The following is a 22,312-nucleotide window of genomic DNA, read 5'->3' on the forward strand; positions in this document are numbered from 1 at the left end:
CCTTTTTAAACGGGTTGTTAAATGTACTTGCCCAACATGGCGTTTAACTTTCCCCGGGCCATCGGGCAACCCTTATTGTTGAACCCCGCTCTTGAACGTGTCGTCTCCTCGTTCGGGCATTCCAAACAGTATCCAAAGACCATACTACAGTATTTGTTGTGTACACTTTCTAGAACATTCAACCCTATGTATCCACACACAAAACACTACCTACTGTAAGAAGTAAGGAAAAACTAAAATAACATGCTTCATTAGCACAGTCCAACAACCACAACTGCTGAAAGCATCTGCAATGCGTCAAAAACCCAAGAAAGACAGCTAATCACTAACTATGGATTTGGTTCATATTATCACATATTAATCTTAGAAATACAGCTACAGTATTAACAACAACTATACCAATTATATCTGCAATGAACCTTTGGGAATTAAAGAACATCTACATCCTAATACATTTTAAAAAGGTACACAACACTTGTATCACCACTGACCATTTAGATTTGACAGAAAAGGCTGCTCTCTAAGTGAGTTTATAAAAATCTGAAGAGCAGTGAGGATTCTGCTGAAAGAAGTAGTCTCCAGCATAAAAACACATAAACCATAGTATACAGAATTCAGAGATGCATCAGCAAGTGCTGTTGGCATGAGTATACCAGCAGAATAACAGTGAGGATGGTCAGGTTATTAGGGGTGTAATGATGGGAAAGTTACTTCCAAAATGTAATACACTATAGTTTAATAATTACTGTCATTTGAGAGTAATTAGTTATATTACAATATTACTGTCTCTGAATTGTAATGCTTTACACTATTTTTGCGTTACATTCACCGAAATAACCGCGGAAGTATGACTTGGCAGGTAGCTTGTGAATTTCACCACGGGATCAACAAAGTCCAATTTAATACATCATAAATTTATTTATTCATAATATTTTATATTATTAATCTGAATCGGCAACTAAAGTAACTAAAGTTATAAAAAATAGTGAAGTAAAATGTACAACACTTGACTGAATTGTAGTGGAGTAGAAGTATAAAGTAGGAGAAAAAGAAAAAATACTTAATTAAAAGTAAGCTACCTTATAAGTATGGTATAGTTACTTTCCACCGCTGATAAAATGTAATGCTAATATTAACGTGCAGCAAGCCTAAACGTTAATTCCCGACATTTTTATATCTGTCAGTTGCTCGGACACACTACTGTCCACGGGAACAGTGACGGGGAAGCACCTCGCTTCAACACAGCGTAATAACTCCTGAAAATAATGGGAGTATGTCCATCTTGCAAATGTAGAATCAATCTACTTCCAGCAACAGGAAATAACGTTACGCTTTTACTCAGATTTTTTTTCGCTGGTGCCAAATGCCGTTTCGCGATGTTGGTGAATTCTTAAAAAAACAAAACCACTTAATTTCTGGGTTACAATGCGTTGTAATTCGCGTTACTGAGAATGTAACGGGTATAATATTACCAAAATTGTATTAGTTATGCTACTGTGTTACAGCAAAGAGCAATACATTACTGTAACTGTGTTACTTTTGTAACGCGTTACTCCCAACACTGGTAACGTACATGAATCGATATATCGATTCAATCATCAATGATCCAATATCATCAATGCAAAGTGAAAATATTGATACATATCATCATCTTTAAGATTAGGGTTTGGGTAATGTTTGGGTTTTTTCCAATACCGGTACTAAAACATTAAAAAACGGGGCCAGTGCCTAAACCGATACAAAAAAAACCAACAACCAAGAGCACAAAATGACAGTCTGTGACATTAAAGAACGGGTTGTTTATCGCAAAGGCCATATGGTCAAATTTAAATGATTAATGATAACTTGTAACAATAACTTATTTCACCAGCCAATTGTTGGTAAACGACAAAAAGAAGAACTACTAGATGGGGGAAGGGTACAACAACACTGAATGCACCATGAGCTTACGAGGTGCAATTGAATGCACCATTAAGTCACGTCAGTGTTGTTTCTCCGACAACTCCGACAGTGGCCATGGTGTCAAGTGCAGCTAGTCTACACTGTGTCTTTAGCTGCAGACTGTTGCATGCCCTGGTGTTGTATTCCTTTCGAGTGAAATACACCCACATGTTAGACCATTTAGCTGTCAGCATTTTAACCATGTTTAAGCCCGCTAGTAGCTAACAGTAAGCTAATGTTACCCGCTGTGTAATGTTAACTAGCGTCAAGTGCAGTGATGCTTCGGTTGCCTGTAACGTCTGTTTCGGAACAACAGAGTGTAGCGCAGGCATTTAAGTGGCACTGAAATGAGGCACTGAAATCTTCATTGTTAGGCGGTGCGGTAGGTACCAGTCGTTTAGGAATGGCACCGGGCTTCGGTACCCAACCCTATTTAAGATGTGCTTTTATTTTGAAATTCCCACTTCGTAATTATTTTATTAAAAAAAAAAAGGTATCTTTTTAATTTAAATGTCTGGAACAGCTCGATAATAAAATTGTTGAATCATATTTTAGTTGCTTTTTATGAGTTGATATAAATGTAACTGTGTTAAATGGGCATATGATATTGTCTCATATTGATGGCAGCCCCCTGAATTGAATCAAAATCATATTGTGGCAGACTTTTTGATATCAGAAAACATTGTATCGTTGTCCAAAGAATCAATATAATATCGTATCATAATAAAACTTGTGATTTACACCCCTACAGGTTATATTTGACTCTTGAATGATAAACCTCTGACGCATCTGCTGTTTTATATTAATTGTCTTTTCAGTTTATTGTATTTTATGTATGTATTTTTTTGGCATTTTAGGCCTTGGTCAGTGCAAAAATGCAATGTGACATTTGGCTGAAGCTAATATGAGACTTAAGTAACATGATGCTCCATATATATATATATATATATATAGACCCATCATTCATATACTCATACCTGTCCAAGTGACTAAAGAGGTCTCTAGTCAGAGGTGCAGGGTGCTCCACCAGCAGAAGGCGCGGAGCGTCAGAGATCCCACTTCCTCCTTCGCTCGTCACGCGATCATGCTCCTTGAACGAGAGAGAAATGGACACAGAATAAAAATCTTGTTTCGCTACAGATGTGAAAGAGCAACATGCAAGTAGTTATGCAAAGATTCTTATGTGCTCTTGAAACCTAGAGTCTAAGTCAAGAAATAATCCAAAAGAGTTTTGACTGTGGTCAAATGGTTAGAAAAGAGTGTGAGAGTGTTCCGATCGCACTTCATGGGCATGACACCACAAAGCAACCACAGGAAGACCCGAGAGAGGCTGTCACTCAATGGCCTCAAACATACTTCCTGGCTGCGCACACACAATAATAACACTAATCTTTCTCACATAATCACACAGTCAGAGTCACAATGTCACCAGACATTTTTCCAGTTGCACCAATCCTTCCCGGTGTTAGTGGAAATGCGTCATCTTTCAGTCAAAGTCCTGTGAATAGCGGACTCTGGAAAGTTGTCAATCAGTTGCAAATTGCCAGCCTGGCTCTGTCTCTCTTTGTATTGTGATAAATCCATCACCCTTCCTTCCACACCCATCCAAAGGTCAAACATAACCAAAGACACTCTGCCAGCCTTGGAGCTGGATAAAATGAGAGGAGAGAAAACAGAGGGATGAAGGGGTAGAGAGATATTAGGATGGACAACTGACAGATTCTCGCAACTGCTCATTTCACTGGATTAATCTGCTATTTTTTAAAAATCCGCAGAGAATAAAGATGAGAGTGAATATGACTCAGTGTGTGTGCGTGCGTGTGCGTGTGCGTGTGCGTGTGTGTGTGTGTGTGGGTGTGTGAGTGTGTGTGTGTGCCTGTGTCCTTCAATTTGGTCCTTGGCCTACTTTAAAGCCAAGTCATCATTCTGGTCTACTGAGACTTCATATTGCCAGTCTGTGTGTGTATTAAGAGTTTGTAATACAAGAAGAACCATACCATAAATCTCTTCCTGCCAGCCCACACACTCCTGCGTTAATGAGTGTGAGGAGGCTGTACTGCAGTGCAGGTATGCTTCAGTATGTGAAGGATCCTGGCCACCAAAAGTGTCTGTCTGTCTCCTCCTGGGTGAGTCATCATTCCTTCTGTCCTTCCTACTTTTCTTTCTCTTTCTCTCCCTCTCTCACATGTCACAAACCCTCTCTTTTTTTCTTCCTTCATCTTGCACACACCTCCACAAAGTTTGAGTGGAATGAAACCCATCTGCAAATTGGAAGCAGGCCAAGCAAGAGCTTCTATAAATAGTAATACTCATCAGATTCCCCTGACAATCACAAAATAAACCTACAGAACCACACACACACAAGCAACCCATCTTTATCGCTGTCTGCAGAGCAAGCCGCTTCCTCTCCTCATTCTGCTCGTCTCATGCTGTGGTCATTGAGTGCTATACATGTACAGTATGTTGACAGTGTTTGGCAAGTTACTTTCAAAACATTATAGATTACTAGTTACTGTCATTTGAGAGTAATTTGTTTTATTACAATATTACTGTCTCTGAATTGTAATGCTTTACACTACTTTTGCGTTAGGGCTGAACGATTAATTGCATTTGCAATTAAATCGTGATATGTTAAAATTAGATTTTCTGATCGCAAAGGCTGCAATTACATTCTGGTCACATGACACGCGAGAGTAAAGCAGTCTGCAGAAGAAGCATGAACTTGGAAGTTGGTATTGTGCAAAACCTGCCCTGCTAATGTTGCTACATCACGGGGCAACACTACTAACTTGTATCACCACTTAAACTAACACCATAAAGCCATGTACGAAAGTTGCATGGCTAAAAAGGAACATACTTCAGAACAGAATGTGGAAATTACTCGAGCAGTAACAGGGTGTACATGTCTGCACTGGGGCTGGGCGATATGGAGAAAATCAACTATCACGATATTTTTTACCAAATACCTCGATATCGATACCGCAACGATATTGTAGTGTTGACTATTGGTGCTTTCACAAAATATTTACACAATGATATTTTTGATAAATAATCATCAGTAATGTGGATATAATGACTAAGTGGGTAAAGGCAAATAATAGAACAGTACAACATACACGCCAGGCCTACAGGAAAGAACAGTTTACAGTGTGTTTAATCTATCTAATATTGTGTTGGTGATACTATACAATGATTTATTGTTTGTCTTGTTAAATAATACAGCAGATAAAGAGCTCAAAAAATAATCACATTTTAAATCGCAATCGCTATATTGGTAAAAAAAAATAAATTTCATTATTTTCCAAAATCGTTCAGCCTTATTTTTGCGTTACTTTTGAGTTGCTTTCACCAAAATAACCGCAGAAGTACGACTTGGCAGGTGGCTTGTGAATTTCACCACGGGATCAACAAAGTCTCATCTTTATCCATTTAATACATCATAATGAATTTGTTCATAATATTTTGTATTATTAATCTGAATCTGCAAAGTAACTAAAGTTACAAAATAAATTGTGAAGTAAAACATACAATACTTGACTCTAAATTGTAGTGGAGTAGAAGTATAAAGTAGAAAAAATGAAAAATACTAAATTAAAGGACCTTACAATTATATTGAAGTATGATATAGTTACTTTCCACCGCTGATATGTATGTAATAATGTATGTATAAATGTAATGCTAACATTAACGTGTAGCAAGCCTAAACGTTAATTCCCAACATTTTTATATCTGTCAGTTGCTCGGACACACTACTGTCCACGCTGCCGTAGCGTTAACTGTTGGGGGACGGATGTTGTCCATTTGTGGTTCTGGCTCTGACCACGGGAACAGGACAGCACCTCACTTCAACGCAGCGTAATAACTCCTCAAAATAATGGGAGTACGTCCTTCTCCCAAATATAGAATCAATCTACTTCCAGCAACAGGAAATAATGTTACTCTTTTACTCACAGATAATTTTTTTCTCTGGTACCGAAATGTTTGCTTTGTTGCTCAATTCTTAAAAAAACAAAACACCATTTTATTTCTGGGTTAAAATGTGTTGGAACTAGCGTTACTGAGATTGTAACAGGTATAATATTACCGAAATGCTATTAGTAACGCATTATATTACTGCGTTACAGCAAAAAGCAATAATACTATTATTGCGTTACTTTGGTAGACGCGTTACTCCCAACACTGTATTTGAAGAGGAAAAAGACCAAGCGATCAACCAAAAAGTGCAAGAATGAAACTGGGGATGTTAATGATTAACCGTTTAAACATACACATTTTCAACTGATTAATACCATCAGTAAAATAGTTAAAAACAATATTATTAAAACAAAACAAAAAGTAATTAAAAAACGTTTTTTTGCACTGTGAAAGAAGAATAGCCTACACAATTTCTCTCTTAAAGGACACGTCCGGCGCAAAATGAACCTAGGGGTTAATAACACATGATTACTGAGTCGACCGTTCTCTGGGATATGTTTTCATGCTAATCGAATGTGACCAGTTTTAGCCCAAACCGCTAATTAGCTTATAACGCTAGTTGTTGGGGCACAGGTAAAGTAAAAAGAAATCGCTATTTCTATACCACTAACAAGCCTCAAAATAGCCCCACACTTCAACGGTAGCATAATGAGTTTGTGTATACATGCGGGCGCCATCTTGGGAAAGCAGTCACAACCAGTTGGATGACGAACGCCGTGCTTGAGCTATGTTACTGGTTACTGGTTGCACGGCGTTCGTAGTTCGACTGGTCGTGATTGCTTTCCCAAGATGGTGCCCGCATGTATATGTGAATGGTATTGTCTTTATAAACTATCTTTTTAATAAACTGTCTGTACACTTACAAAGTTCTCAATGCTTCGGTTTATATGTAGGGACCCTCATTATGCTACCGTGGAAGTGTGGTGCTATTTTGAGGCTTGTTTGTGGTATAGAAATAGCTATAGGAAAGTGGCTGCATGTGTCTTATCAATCAGAGATTGAGGAAGTAAACCTTTGTTTGGCAATACTTCATTATTGTCATGCAAATTAGAATTTTACAATTTGAATGACAAAGAGGTCTGTGTATTAGGCTGTTTGCCAGCAGTGCAGCAAGGTCGGGAGGCCTTCCAACATATACAGCTACCTCAGCTTTTCCTCCACCTGGGTATTGACTAGGGATGGACCAATTATCAGGCCATTTTTTGGCAGTTTGCAGAATATCTGTATCGGCATTTTATTTGCCTGATCACCGGTAAAGTGCGCTACTTTGGCTCTGCTACATCTCTGTGTCTGTCCTTCTGCTTCAGTTTCACTCACCACGAGTCTGACTTAATGTCCCGCCCACAACAATATCTGACTATATTTTAATGTTATGTTGAACGTTTCCAATTTATTAAATTGCTTAAAGGATTTAAACAAAGATTTGTGTTGTGTTTTGCAACATTCCAAAATTTTGACTTAAAAATGTTCATTTGTCACTGTAAATGCATATCGGTTCCAAATATCGGTTATCGGTTTCACTAACTACTAATAATTGGTATCGGTCTTGAAAAAACAGTATTGGTCGATCCCTAGTATTAACTGTTCTCTTATTAAATGCTCAGTCCTTTAAAAACACAAAAAATAGTTGTTACAAATACTGCTGCTGTACGACAGACCTGATTTCATACACCTTGTACATCAAGATGTCTTGCCTCAGTGGTTAGGCAAACAGATGGATGCTTAGTCAGATGTGTAATGCAGAGCAAATGAGCAGAGATGGACCTGTCCAAACAGTGAGCTGTGCCAGCGGAACATGACATTATTAAAGCCAACACTGACTGCACTGACACAAGCATCCAGAGAGCACAGACAGAAATTTACTGTGTCCACTTTGTTTCAGGTTAAGAGGATTGGTGTTGTTGTAAAGGCCCAGTACCTTAGTCTCAAAGTTCTAACATAAAAACATAAGTTTGTCCTATGACCTGATCACAGTTTCCACTATAGCAGTTGTCCCTTTTGTCCCAAAACCCCCATTCTCTGTAGGAATACACTGATACAATCTGTTGGACTCAGTGCCAGTACAGACCTTATTAAGCGGATCAAGTATCAACCAGATGTGAGGAATCCACATTTTCTGCATTGAGCTTGTTTTTATGCGTTTAGCCCCGTTCAGCTGTGACCAGCTGAGAACCAACACAGAGAATGCAGCATGGCAGTAAAAAGGCTGGGTCCTCATCGTCCCACCCTACTCTTGCCTCTGTCCTACTGAACACTCCCGATTACTAATCCACAAAGTCTTTTCTCCCACGCACGCCTCTTTCCATTCAGTTTGAGTCGACGTAATTCCTGTTGTAAATCCAAAAGACCAGTGACTGAGGCACACAAACAAATGCAGAGGTGAGGAGGAGCTCATGGGTGGACTAATGAAATCTTTGTTAGCAAGCACACGTTCTCTTTCAACAAGCAGAAAACGCTTAATACACACGTCATGTGGTTTATGCAAATATGCACCCACATAACACACTGCAAGCTAAAGTTGCCATGCTAAAAAAAAAGCATCTGAGACTTCAAAGCAGGACTGGAGCAAAACAAGGTTGAGGAGCTCTGAAACGACCATTGTTCTGTACAATTTAGAAGGTAGTGTGGGCTGAGCTAAAACTAACAGACAGTCAAATCAGTCCTTCACAATTCTCCAGGGTCAACATGAACACACTCTGACCAACCAGCCATGGCGAAGCATTAAACCTAACTGTTCCGCTCTCTCTCTAAAGACTGCCGGAGAAAGACAGAGGACAGAAGAGAAACTTGGTAAGACAGGAAAAAGATTTCTTAAGACTGTGTGATAGCTTGCTATGAGCATGAAGTGTGTGTGTGTGTGTGTGTGTGTGTGTGTGTGTGTGTGTGTGTGTGTGTGTGTGTGTGTGTGTGTGTGTGTGTGTGTGTGTGTATGTGTTTGGTTCCCAGCCAGGGTTTCTACATGTTATGTGACTCTGTTTGTAGCGTATGTTGTAACTGAGGGAGTCCAAAGATGACATCTTTGGTCTTAGCAACAACAAACCGTGCTGTGCAAATCCTGTGCAAACTGCACTGCTTTCAGCCCTCCCTTTGACCCCCTGCTCTGTCAAACACCTCATGCCTCCAGTGGTGTGGGAAAGGAAGGCCTTGAAGGGCCTGCAGCACCTCATGCTAAATAGGGACAAGAGGAAAGACAACAAAAGATGACAACAACAGTTTCACAGGCAACTGTAGCTGTAGCTCACCATTTCTGACAGCTTTCCAGGGGAAGCCCAGGGAGGAAAACAGGAATGCCAGGAATAGAGCAAGAAGAACATAGGTAAGAAGCAGCTTTACTATGTCACACATTTCCTGAAAGAAACTTCTCAAACAACAGCCTGTTTTGGTTTCCGTAATAAGGACATGCTGTAGGAGATGGGGGCCGGTCATTTTCTAGATATACTTACTTATACTTGTACAGAGTGAGGCCAGGTAGGTAGAGGAAGAAAGAGAGACCAAGGGACGGTCAGAAAAGGATAGATGAAAGGAGAGAGTCACAGAGAGAAAGAGAGAGATCTGCTTCCTGTTTACAGAGCCAGAACTTTCCCATCTATCTCGGTGTGTCTTTGTAACATCTGGAGGTTTGTGATTGGTTCTTGGTTCCACATCTCCCTGCTGTCCCTGCTCTGGCCAGCAGCCGTGTTTACAAGATCAAGCTTAAGAACGTGCATGCCCCCAGCTGTGGGCTCAAACGCTCCCGGCGACATTCCCAATCCAGGACAGACTTCCTAGCAATTCTACACAGCACGCAATCTCCTCCTCTCCTGGTGGCAAAATGTGGGATTAACACAATATCCTTACAACAGAAGCTGTTTTTTTAGCTGCATACACAGCAAGAACATTAAACTTTATTTTCCATGTGGCACTTCACAAATAGCAAAATGCATTTAATGTAATGCAACTTCAGTATGCCCAAAATTAGGATGACATGATACATGTGCAGCGGACATCTGGAGACCCAATATAATAGAACTGGCATACTGAGTGTGCCGAGTCACTCCCAAGTGTTACATACACAATATCTACGTCATCAGCCTTCAACAAAAAGCAAATATGTTGTTCTTTCACAGGAGAGAATTTCATTTCACTGTTCAAATAGTTCTGTCTGTCATTGGCAGTCAGTGCCATCATTTACACGCGCCATCCTCATTAATCCTGCTATTTAACACTACTGGGCCACCTTTTGATCTATGAGACTGTATTTCAAAAAATGGACACTCAATAGCCTATAGTATTGGCTGTAGCAAAATACACAATCAATCACTGGGCAAAGTTCTAAATATAGCCTACACATACAACTCCACATATGCACACGAACGCACACCTAACCTGGCTAACGCTATCAACATTTCATTTAAGCAGCTCCATCATGAGGTCAATAGCCCCTACCCACGCACGCACGCACACACGCACGCACACTCCTAGTTACACTACATAACCTTCAATAAGCTTTCATTGTTCCAAATGTTCAGCAATAACTTTGAGTAATCCGTTTTCCAATCTTAGTATATTAAGTAACAGATTTGAATCTCTATTCCTATCACTATGCCCCTGTTGATACTATTCTAATAAGGCTAGCTGCACATATACTTTGATATGTTTGAATGTTTTTGAACACATCTATCCAAGCACACAGAAAAAAACGCTAAATTAAATTACTAAATCATAAGCGCAGGTTGGCCTGCTTTACTTTTCATTTTTGTGAAACATGTTTTTACCCAGACTAGTCCCCCTACAGTAAGTACAGAGGCAGTAACCTGCTGCTGTCCCTCCCCGCAGAGCTGCAGCCACACTGACCCACATCTGGCAGATTAACACACACACACACACACACACACACACACACACACACTCTTGTGGCTCGTATGAATGCAATTTCTAATGGCTTAGCATACCCGCCCACGCGCACACACTCAGAAAAACAATGGGCCTGTTGTTCTGCAGTCCATCAGCTAAGAGTAACTGCTGATATGGCTATCAGTGTGACCAGGCCAGAACAACTCCACTCAAAGAGTCCAAAGACACACAAACACACAGACCCACACACATGCAAACAGACACTCAAGAGTAGCGGCCTGGTAGGAGATAAGAGGTAGCGATGGATGGTTGTGTGTATGCGGGCCCAGAGGGGAGTGCTGTACCTTAATCAGGGTGAGCCTGGGGCTGTCACACAACTAGTACAGAGCCCAGAGCTGCCACAGCAGGGGTGTATCCTTTCTGCCCTCCTCTAGTTCTCTTATTTTCTCTATATCCAAAAGTTACAGATACTTTTCTCTTTGGGACACACATTTTGCCTACGGTTATGTTAACCTTGAATGATCTAAACAACCTTGAGAGTCCAGCTTTGACAGTGTAGTCACACTTCTGATTTCTTCTTTTTGTGAAAAACAATGCGTTTGGGTTCACAGTCCCAAATTAAAGGGCAACCCTGAACAAGTAAACAAAGCTACATGAACTCACTCACTGCTAATCTACAGAACAAGAGTTGTAGTAGGGTGAGATCAAATTCAAACTGATTTGCGAGCCAGTAACTTTAGTCAAAACACAGTTGATTTGGTTTTAGTTTTCACCACTATTTACCTTCACTTGGTGTTAAAGGGGTGATAGAATGCAAAACCGATTTTACCTTGTCATAGTTGAATAACGACAGTTCGGTGGGTAAATAGGACATACATAGAAGCTCAAAATCCCATTGATACCCCTATCCTCTGCAAATCTCACATTTTGAAACTGCCGCTGAAAACAGACGAATCTCAACAAAGCTGGAAGCTGACGTAAGCATCCCAAATCCTAGTCTTTGTCACACCCCAACATTTGCACATCTGCCCTTCTGAGACTTTTTTATGCGAGAAATCAACTATGTAGAGGTCAAATATGGGCCGTTTTACGAAAATTGATGGCTAATTGCAAATTTTGTCCGACTGTGTGTCGCAGTTCAGCAGGAGCTCAGCAGGCTACGTGACAGTGGCTGGTGCTGCCTCGCCGCCCGGCATGTTCTACTTCATAGATTCGCTGTGAGCTAGCTGGATCTCCGTCACGAAGGGAAGCCAACGGCGCTCCATAACTGCGCAAAGTCACCGGTTCTGGGTTACTGGACTACAAAATGCAGAGGCCCTGATGGAGCTCCAGGGCCTACAGCTAGCCGCGATCTTTACCCATAGGATTGAAGGGACAGTAGCAGCTAACGAAATCCCTAGCTAATGTTGACAAAAATGCATTAAATTGAAATCGGACACCATTGTTAGCTTTATAAGACCTTGGGGTATATGTTATACAAGTGGCGTGACGAAATTCAAACTAAATATACTCTAGTTATGCTGGCAGCTGGCAGCCAGCCAGGTCGAGCCCCGGTCGTCCAGTAGCCGAGAAACGGTGACTTTCACTGGGTATGGAGGTTGTTTTCTCGTCAGACTGTGTGGAGCCCCTAAAGTCCGACACGTCTTACCAAATTTGCAATTAGCCATCAATTTTCGTAAAACGGCCCATATTTGAGCTTTATATAGTCGATTTCTCGCATAAAAAAGTCTCAGAAGTGAATTTAATAACGAAATAGCCTGACAAACAACGTATAACTTTGCAGTGTCTGAAATATGAGACCAGCTGTCTCGTCTCCAATGTGTTTCTATGGGGTTTGCTCAAACCAATCAGAGCGCAGCTCATCTAAATATTCATGAGCATACCATATTTGGAAGAAAAGCTCTTGTTCCAAATAGAGCCAAATTCACAGGGTAGTTAAGGGCCTAATAAAATAGCATTCTGGCAATTTTCAGCCCAACCAATGTTACATACCCTATTAGGAGACCTTAAGGAACAGTGTGAAATACCCTATATAATCATTCTATCACCCCTTTAAGAACAGATGAAGAACGAGCTGTATATGAACACCAGTGTGACTTGACTTTGTTAATAGTTTTCATCCCACTCCCATGTTGCGCTTGTTAAAAGGCAAAAGTAACTTTATACATTTTTAATTCCATTTAAACCCAACCTACTGTGCTTGTTCAAAAAAATGCTCTTATTTACAATGCCAGCCAGATTTCTGAACAAGAAAAATTTTGACTGTGTTTTGAGTGAAGTGACAAAAATATACATCATTTTTAAGCATGTTTGTTCCCTTGTGTTTCTACTGGTATAACTAAGTTATACTACCGCAGCTAAAAAGCAGCTTAGTCTCTTCCACTTAATATTTGCCATCAGAAATGACTAAATATGAGCTAAATTAAATAGATAATTCATTTGGTACCATTTCTATGTGCATGCTAAAAAAATTGTATAGCTAACACTGGACATGACCAAAAGGTTGTGTACAAAATATATGTATTTTCCTATAAGTAGGCTTTTCATTAACCTTAAAAAAGCTGAGGCATCATATTGGGCTTTTCTATTCATAACATTCAATAATGTCACCTATCCTCTACTACAATACATGTCACTTTATATTGTGATATCGATATACATCATGATACAGTAATTTTCCTGGAAGATCAACTGAGAAACTGTTTAGATAAAATAACCACACATGCATGTCTGATTTTGGCTAATAAAGCAAATGAAGTAACTGACAAATCAAAGTACTACATCACATTGATTCAAAAATCATATAAAAGTTGACACAAAACAGACTTTTTCCGCAACAAGGTCTTTCTTTGCTGTGCATTGCTTTTAGTAGTAAGGTCTCCATCTGAAAGCACTGTGAACAAAGACCACTTAACAACTGTCATCCAGGTACAAACAGGGTTCTCTTCTTTAGGATGAAAGCAGTGAAAACGGAGTGGTAAATCTCTATAAATCCTCTCTGGGCTTTCTTGATTAAGCAGCTCTGTGGATACAGTTGGCTCAGTGACTCAGTGTTCAGCAGTAGCCACAGCAAGAAGGTCCTGGGTTTGAACCCTGGGCTGACTGTTGGTGACAGGCATGCTACAGCAGGTAGTACTCCTGCCATTGTCCTTGACCAAGGCACTGGCTTTAGAACTGGAGTTTATCCCACGTGCAACTGCACTGTGGCTGCCTTCCGCTGAAAATACCCTTCCTTTAATTTACAGCATAAAGTACTCTTCTTTTTGAGATTTAAATTCCCATGACATTATTCAAGTCTTACAAAACAAACAGACGTACATGCTGGATGGAGAAGCCAACATACACTCACAAACAAACAGTGTCAAACACATTAAGAAGGCACACAAACAATCATTCCAGGCCGGAGTGAAGAGAGATGTGTGTGTGCAAGTATGTGTCACACAACCGTTTCTCCCCGAGTCAGCAGAAATTGGAAATATTCCACTTCCTCCTATGGCGGGTGTGAGGGGGGGATGGGCAAGGAGCAGGCCTTGTCGCCAAGGAAATTAGGTCTTTTCCTGTCGAGTCATATCTCAAGAGTAAAACAGATGCTGTGTGCAACATACAGACACATGAACAGCACACTCTCAAAAAGAGGGGAATTGTTGGAGCTAAGCTAAAACCAGTGTATAGAGTTACTCAATGCTACAAGGCTGAACTGTCCTGAGTCCTTATTATTTTACTCTGTTCAGGTGTTCCATGTACATCTTAAAGCTTCGTACTATCCAAGCACAGGATCTGTTTATGAAGTCAACCAAGTACTAAGTCAAAGCCACCTGGACTTGCAACAACAAGTCAATTGCAAATCCAATTGGATTTCCTTCAAGCTAACAAAGTTGCATTGACATGTCCAGGTGTAAAAGGAACATGGGAAAATAAGATTGGATAATACTAATGACGCAAACGAAAGTAGGGTTCAACATTGACAAGCATGTCTATTTTGTCTTTTCTAACATAGCCTAGATTCTCGTGCATTCTACTCACCCACTCTCATATTCATGTGCCAAAAACTTACTTTCTTTTCACATTGTCCCCAGCCACAGTATTCCAGCTGCCTCTCATCTTTTTGATTTGTGTAGTTAACTGATCTACGCCATTGGGATAGGCAATTCCTTGCTGATCACAGATTGGGTTTTGTTCTTAGACCTGCAGTAACTGATTTTTTGGCCACTTGGGGGAAAGCTGTGAACACAAAATTGACATATATATATTTCTAGTCATGTTTCTGGTAGTCTCGCGTAACCAGACCTGTGACGGTCTGGCTACACTGCTTATCAGTCAGGGATCAGGAATGTTGCATTTCTTTAAACCAATCACAATCGTCTTGTGTGGTACTAAGCCCCGGAATCACGGACAGTGCCGTTGAAAAATAGAAAGCAAAAACAGCGGAAAGGAAGGAGAATGCCTGACATGTTGATTCTTTTCCACAGAATCAATATTTTTTATTTTAGTTTTTTACCAATGATTGACCTAAATATTTTTTATTTATACGGTAACGCCGACGGTGACTACATTATATCGATTTCCAGCAGAACAGAGCGAAAGCAGAATATGTACTTCTTTTCAAATGAAATAAATGTTAGACTGACTGACGTGATGTGCATTATTTTTTAGAAAACAATTAGTTAGAAATGTCTCATGATATATTGTATCTAGAAGTGTATTATTCAACTTGTTTTTGTTAAAGAAGGAAAAGAAAATCGCAATACTCAATACTATTGAATCGCAGTACTTCTAGAATCACAGTAAAAATTGAATCGGCACCCATGTATTGCGAAAGAATTGAATCAGGATAAAAGCATATCGTCCCAGCCCTATAAGCCAGACTATGTTTTTGGCCCCCTGGTGAACCTGTCCAATATTCATACTCCTTTTAGCTAGTCTTTAACTTTTTTGGTTATTCGGTTCTGGGCAGGTAGTGTAGTCAGATTTTAGAGAGGTTTGAGAATAAAGTATGAACCAGAAAAACAGTAGCATCTGATAAAAGCAAAAAAATAAGATGAAGGAAGTGATAAAACTCTGTAGAGCTGAAGGGAACTGCAAATGCGTCGTCTGATTATTCTCTATGGGTTCATCACTAAGAGCAAGCCATTTCACCATACACCTGTAAGGTGTACGTCATTTAATCCAATTGTATGTTAAAAATACTTCTTGTAGCCACTTTAAACATTAATACAAAAAGCTCCTACATAGGATATCCTGCAAATTCTTTGCCTCATGTGTGTTAATCATTCTACATGCTCATAACGTTTCTACCCTGTTCTCAATGACAACCAGAAGCATGTCACATTTTCTTGTGAGGAACTCATCATTCATTTGCTGGAATGCGGGATCACTTACAAGTTGAGACTCGCTTCTTCAAAATATTTATGTATTCTAATCCACAATCATGCATCAGAGATTTAAGTTCTTCCCAGAAAGCTATTTATTGTGAGTGGTCAATACTGTGGAGGAAGAGGCCATGTAAATAATACCACTTGAAACCCTGAACCATTTTCACACATAAGCACACCTGGCCAGCGGCGGCAGAAAGTGGGCACAGACTATGCCTAAAAGACATCGTCAATGTTAGAAAAGTGCTTTCCGACGCTATCCAACAAACTTCATTTGGAGCAGCAGCTTTATTTGTATTGGATGGAAGTTAAGTATGATCTGTGCCATATTGTGCAATAATTCAGTATGCAGCTGTATACTTATTACTTCATGATGTCACCTCAATTCAACAATGCAGGGGCATAGGCAAGCAAACTGAGAACAGAAATAGATTACTAATTCCTTGTCAGAGGAGAATCCATGCAGAAAACATAAGACTGCATCTAGGAGATGAAATAAACCTCTGCTGAATACTGGGCTAAATCCTATTTTCTTATCATTATGCCAGCAGAAACACGGTGTCCATCCAGCTGAGACACACTGAGTGTGTGTGACAGGCTCGGAATCATCTGTAGAGGCCCAATATGCAGTCTAAACATACTGCGCAATAGCTTAGGCTTGCTGCTCTTTTTGCCTGCACAGCTTTACAGTATTTCCAGCAAAGCTGTTTATAAGGAGTCAAAGTACAGTGAACAAGGCGGGGGCATGTTATCTCAATGAATGAGAACAGCAAAGATCACTCTGTGTATAAACAGACACACCAACAATAAATACCAACAAACAGTGCATACACGTACACTGAACACACATGCACACAACTAAGGTTCATGTGTTTCTGTTGGTCTTTAGTTGGTTCCAGCCTGAGAGGGAGAAGGGAGCTGGCAAGACTCGCTGGTGGCACTGGCTGACCCACTTCTGTGCAACTCTATCCCTAATGTGACCCGCTGGAAAGCCAGAGGACACACACGCACAGGCAAACACGTGCACGTACACACACACAACTGAAATTGCCTGCCTACAAACCCAAGAGGACTGAGAGGCAAAACTAAATGCTCTCTCTCTCTCTCTCTCTCTCTCACTCTCTCTCTCTCAAGATCAACCATTTAGTTCTTTGCTATCTGATCCAGCTAAACTAGCCATCAACATCCGGAGTGAGTTTCTGGAAGGTCTACACTAAATCTAGGCTGCCAGTTCAGAGTAAAAAAGTCAAATCTAATCATACCAAAGGCAAGATAAACAGGTAGCATATCCACGGTCACTTTTTTTAATTACAATATGAATTGGTCCTACGAATATAAAGCAATCACAGGATCTTTCTTGCATGTCATCCCCTATCTTTCTATTCCCACGGTTTCTGTCACTCGGTCACCTCTCTAATAAAGGCTAATAAACACCCTAAAATGTCAAGGTATAATATCTGTCAGAAGCCAATAGGATTTTTGCTGTACTGCCACATTGCTAACATCAATGATGCAAAGTGTGGAGATAAGTCTGTTTGATGAGTGCTGTGATCAGACAACATTATTAAAAACAAAACCCTGTAAACAAACCCCAGTCAGTAATAAGATGTCTTACTGACAGCTGATGTTTGTGCAATGTTTTCTTGTGAGAGGAGGATTTATTAAAAAGACAACTTTGAAGTAAACTAATCTTTTTTTTCATCGGCTAGAAGAGATAACAGAAGAAGTGTCGCTACGCTTGCTCTAGTCTCTCTATGACAATAGTTATCCATATTAATACATTTAAATTTAATTTCTATGTCACAGCTTCTCAAGTCTGGGACGCACAGTAGGATGGTGCTTGATTATGGAAAAAAATCATAATCACAATTATTTTGGTCAATACTGAAATCACAATTACTCATTGACTTTTGGAAAGATGTTGCATTTATGGAACTTAAACAGTGAAACAATTAAACACATCAACAGTGAAAACACCTTGAACTGTGAAATTTCCCTGAATACATTTCCCATTGAACTTTTTAACCTTCCCCTTCAGAACACAAGACAAAATAAGAGTTTACTGGCAAAATGTAATGTGCAAAAAAAATCTTTCTTCCCAATCACATTGTTTTTGTGATCGTTAGGAGGTAAAATTTAAATCACGATCATAATTCAATTTATAGCACGGCCATAGTGGACTTTTTATTTGTTATTATTATTATTATTATTAATTATCCAGTTTGACAGCCAGTTATAATGAAAAAAATAACAAATAAACTACTTTAAACTAGATGTTATTTCGGGGCTAAATAACGTGGTATCAGATCGGTGCATACACTTGCATTATAACACGCAGATAACGATACCAGCAGGTTGAAGATTATCAGATAACAGATAGTTCCTGTGCTTTGCAGCTTAAAATACTAGCCACTCAGACGTAATGTCAAGTCTCTGGGCTATACGTGCAGGCAGAGAATTGATGTTTCACTGTCTTTTTATGTAAGCAATGACAACGTAACAAAGCAGGGTGACCTAAGTTTTGGGGGACAGGCAGGCTGGTATGAGCGCCTCTTGCATGCTGTGTGCTGAAAGTGTGTACATGCGTGTGTGTGTGTGTGTGTGTGTGTGTGTGTGTGTGTTTGTGTGTCTGATCCGGCCATAGTCTGGAAGGAGGAACAATGGCATTCCTGTGCTCTGAGCTCCAGGTGGCTGTGGAAACCCAATCCCAAACCAAGCCTTGCTGGCACACAGAGTGTCGGGAACGCCGAATGCTGCTGCCTCCCTCCGGAGACATGGGCCAGAATAGAGCTATTGTTCCAGACCAGCTCGGAGCAATAAATGCACCATAGCCACCCTCTATGACAAGCACATAAACTCACAAATGCCAATACACACAAACAATGTGGATAGCAGAGATTTTCACCTTAACATCTTGCACTTTCAATTTAATACCCTGAGCAGTAAAATCAAGGAAAAAACTAAGGACTACAAATGTCTGACCATGATTTCAAACAGAAACATGTAGCTTGCATTTGTGCACCCGCTTTATAATTGGGAGTTTTGTATATTAAACCAATTACATTCTAAAGCATACTAAGATCATGATTATTACCACCTGTATGACCATTACACAGTGGAAACACACACTCGTGATGTTATTTATTTCTTAGACACAGAACCTAATTTTTATCGCAATCCAAATACTCGCCTCTAACTGAATCTATGTCCCGAAGATTGGCTAAATGTTCCCAATTTGCATGACTCTCAAATCCGCCTTATAAAAGTATAGGAGAATAGGACACATACAGAAAGCAGGCACATCTGCTGAGGCTTCAACACAGTCAACACTCACACAGGGCAGGAAACGCATCACACCGACTCCACGGCCTTGAAATGAGGAACATGATTCATTTCCTTTCAATGCTGGATAGTCATGCCTTAACACAGGGCTGAGTTCAGATACAGCTCTGAGGCAAGGTCCTGAACATGACACACACAGCCTACAACTCAAATCAGGAAAAAATCCTGTGCTGACAACTTGCATTTACATGTACTATATCCAATTCAAGGCAACAAACACTATATTTGACGATGTTGACGTACATGGTCAAGTCAGTGCTTCTTTTACGTAGTTTAGCTGTATCACACAGATATTCCTGTTCAAAACATGATCAAAGCAATCAGCTCATGTTCAGGCACCATGGGACCAATGCTACAGGTAGCACAAGGCTACAGCAGATTCCCTCCAGCTACACAGCATATAAGCCTACTGCACACGTACAGGCAATGCCACACACGTACTGTGGATAAATAATACATGCTCCTCTTTTCCTTCCATTTAAGGAACATGACAGATTAATTTAATTGGTTCCCTGTCAATCCTAGCTTCATCTGCTCCGCAACTGCAGACTCTTGCAGGATTGATAGTGAATCCATTTTCTTATCTCTTGAGATAATTACAGCATTGAAAATGCATGCTCACTCATGCACCCTCATTCTCTCCTCTTTCATTCATTCAATGAGTCTCTCTTTTAAACACATCAGGCCCCACATGCTTCAACCGAACCCTATAAAAGGTCTCTCAGTGATTGAGTTACATGAAATGCGATTAACCTCTGTTCAACAGAGGAGGGCCCTCAAAATATGCAGCCCAACAAGGAAGGGAAGCCGTTCACTCCGGCCATTAGTTATTTTCCTCCTGTATCACCCTAAGCTAAATCATCTGACCTCTATCATGACACAGGAGACACAGCAAGCAGCAGGCAGGGGTTAAATTCCGGGTGCACAGCTCATCTTTCCAGGTTGTGATGCAACACTGAAGATCAGAAATGTTCATAGATAAATGAGGAAACGTCTACCAGGAAGAGTACATATACAATCCATATAGTAACCATTATTCTCAGCTTTAAACACCGGCTGCTTTTTAATCTTTTTGTATGGGTATTATTATTGGGCGTTAAGGTAGGCTATCTGTCCAGTCATTTGAATAGACCGTTAGGAAAACTCGCTGCAGTCAAATGCGGCAAGTGTGAGATAACATTAACCTGGCAGTGGCCCATTCACGACAACTCGACAGTAAAGAGTAAACGCTAACATAAGATGGCTAAAAAGTATTTATGAGCATCGATATTATCGACTAACCAGGCATTCTTTCATTTAGCATACTTCAGGCTTGTTGAGGAACAGCAATTGTAGGCTAATTAGCTGCGAAGTAAAGTAAAAATGTGTGTTTAACGGTGAGTCGCATCACATCCCCGTTGCTTGGCTGCTTCTGTCAACAACAAGCCCTCTGCCATAGCGCCAGTCTGCTACTAGATAACGGTAGTGGTTCATAGCCCAGAAACAAGCCTGCGTTGACAGTGTGGCTGGGAACAAACAAGTACGATGCAATGTTTTTCACATATATTGTTCGCTTACCTACAGTGACAGGGCACCTCAATCCACCGCTGTGGCGCAAGAGACCGCAGGCTAGCTACGAGGCAGAAAACTGACGCCGATACGGTACAAAGTATCACAGCTAAGTTAGCGTGCTAGCTAGCTTAGCGAGCTAACGATGGGGGGAGTGTGGTCCTCTCCGTGTCGTCGAGACAAACCTCAAAAACCAAGCCGGGGATGAGGTGTTCCTCGCGTTGAACGCGGATACAAGAGCACCGTCCAGTGTCAAAAGGCGGTATAAGAGGAGACATCAATTTAAAAAGACCGTGAATGTAACTGAGGTTCATCCGGGAGTAACGCTATGCGGTGAGGTCTCTCTCTCTCCGGGCGGACGCGCTGCCTCTGCCTGGCCTGAGTCTGCCTGACTGAGAGAAGATCCGCTGCTGATGTGCGGAGAAAACAGAGGCAGCAGCATCAGTGCTCATCCCTCCCTTTACTACCTCAACCCGGAAGAAATAGCCTACTATAGCTGATCCCATCCTCTTTTTCAGTCCAAAAATGTTACAACTGCATCCAAATGCTTTGCTGTACAAGGTGGATCTGTATGGCATCTAGTCTTTGCAAGTGATATTGGCTAGACACATTTGGATTTAACAATATATTAATTTATACATTGTTTGGTTAATCAAAATTGACAAATTATGCAAAATGAGAATGATGTTGCCTGAGTTTTGTTTAAGAATAAGGTGAACTGCATGAGTAACAGAGTGATTTAATCAAGTGGTAGCACACCAAATGTTGTGAAATACAAGCATCTCAACCTTCTCCTGTATGTGTTAAACGTTTTTGATGTTGATTTTTGAACAAGCCATGCAAATGAGGGCATTGCAACTCCTCACTGGAAAAAAAACACACATTCAAAGGAAACAATACTTGCAGTAAAACAAACAAGACATTTGCATCTCTATCCTGATCAGGTTTCATACCTGAATAAAAAACTGATGAAAAAATAAATTATATATATATATATATATATATATATATATATATATATATATATATATATATATATATATATAATTATAGTTTCTTCTCGCCCAAACATCGCTCGATTAGGGTACCAAATCGGGTCTGGGTGCAGCTGTGGCTATGGACCTGCTACACCCTGCTACGCTCTGCGATTCCCTGCAATGTTTTTTTGACTGTTACAGCATCTGTACAACAGGAAGACACCCACATGTTCCACAAAGCCTTTTTGTTTTAGTTTCTGTTAAATATACCTGTGTGCTGGAGTACACATAAACCACAAATCACTGATGGGAAGTTCAACAGGT

General features: G+C 40.3%; 1 protein-coding gene across 4 annotated transcripts in view; it reads right to left on the reverse strand.

The window, feature by feature from the left end:
- Positions 1-22,312, reverse strand: part of galnt1 (UDP-N-acetyl-alpha-D-galactosamine:polypeptide N-acetylgalactosaminyltransferase 1) — a 179,188-nt gene that overhangs the window by 24,731 nt on the left and 132,145 nt on the right. For 2 of the 4 annotated variants that reach the window (XM_036006171.1, XM_031299143.2), the window contains one exon: positions 2,919-3,031. The gene's annotated coding sequence lies outside the window, so the exon portion shown is untranslated. Of the gene's footprint in view, positions 1-2,918; positions 3,032-21,020; positions 21,471-22,312 lie in introns of those variants that run through there. The other 2 variants (XM_031299145.2, XM_031299144.2) reach the window with 2 other exon arrangements.

The sequence above is a fragment of the Sander lucioperca genome, chromosome 10 (assembly GCF_008315115.2).
Source record: "Sander lucioperca isolate FBNREF2018 chromosome 10, SLUC_FBN_1.2, whole genome shotgun sequence".
Taxonomy (NCBI): Eukaryota; Metazoa; Chordata; class Actinopteri; order Perciformes; family Percidae; genus Sander; species Sander lucioperca.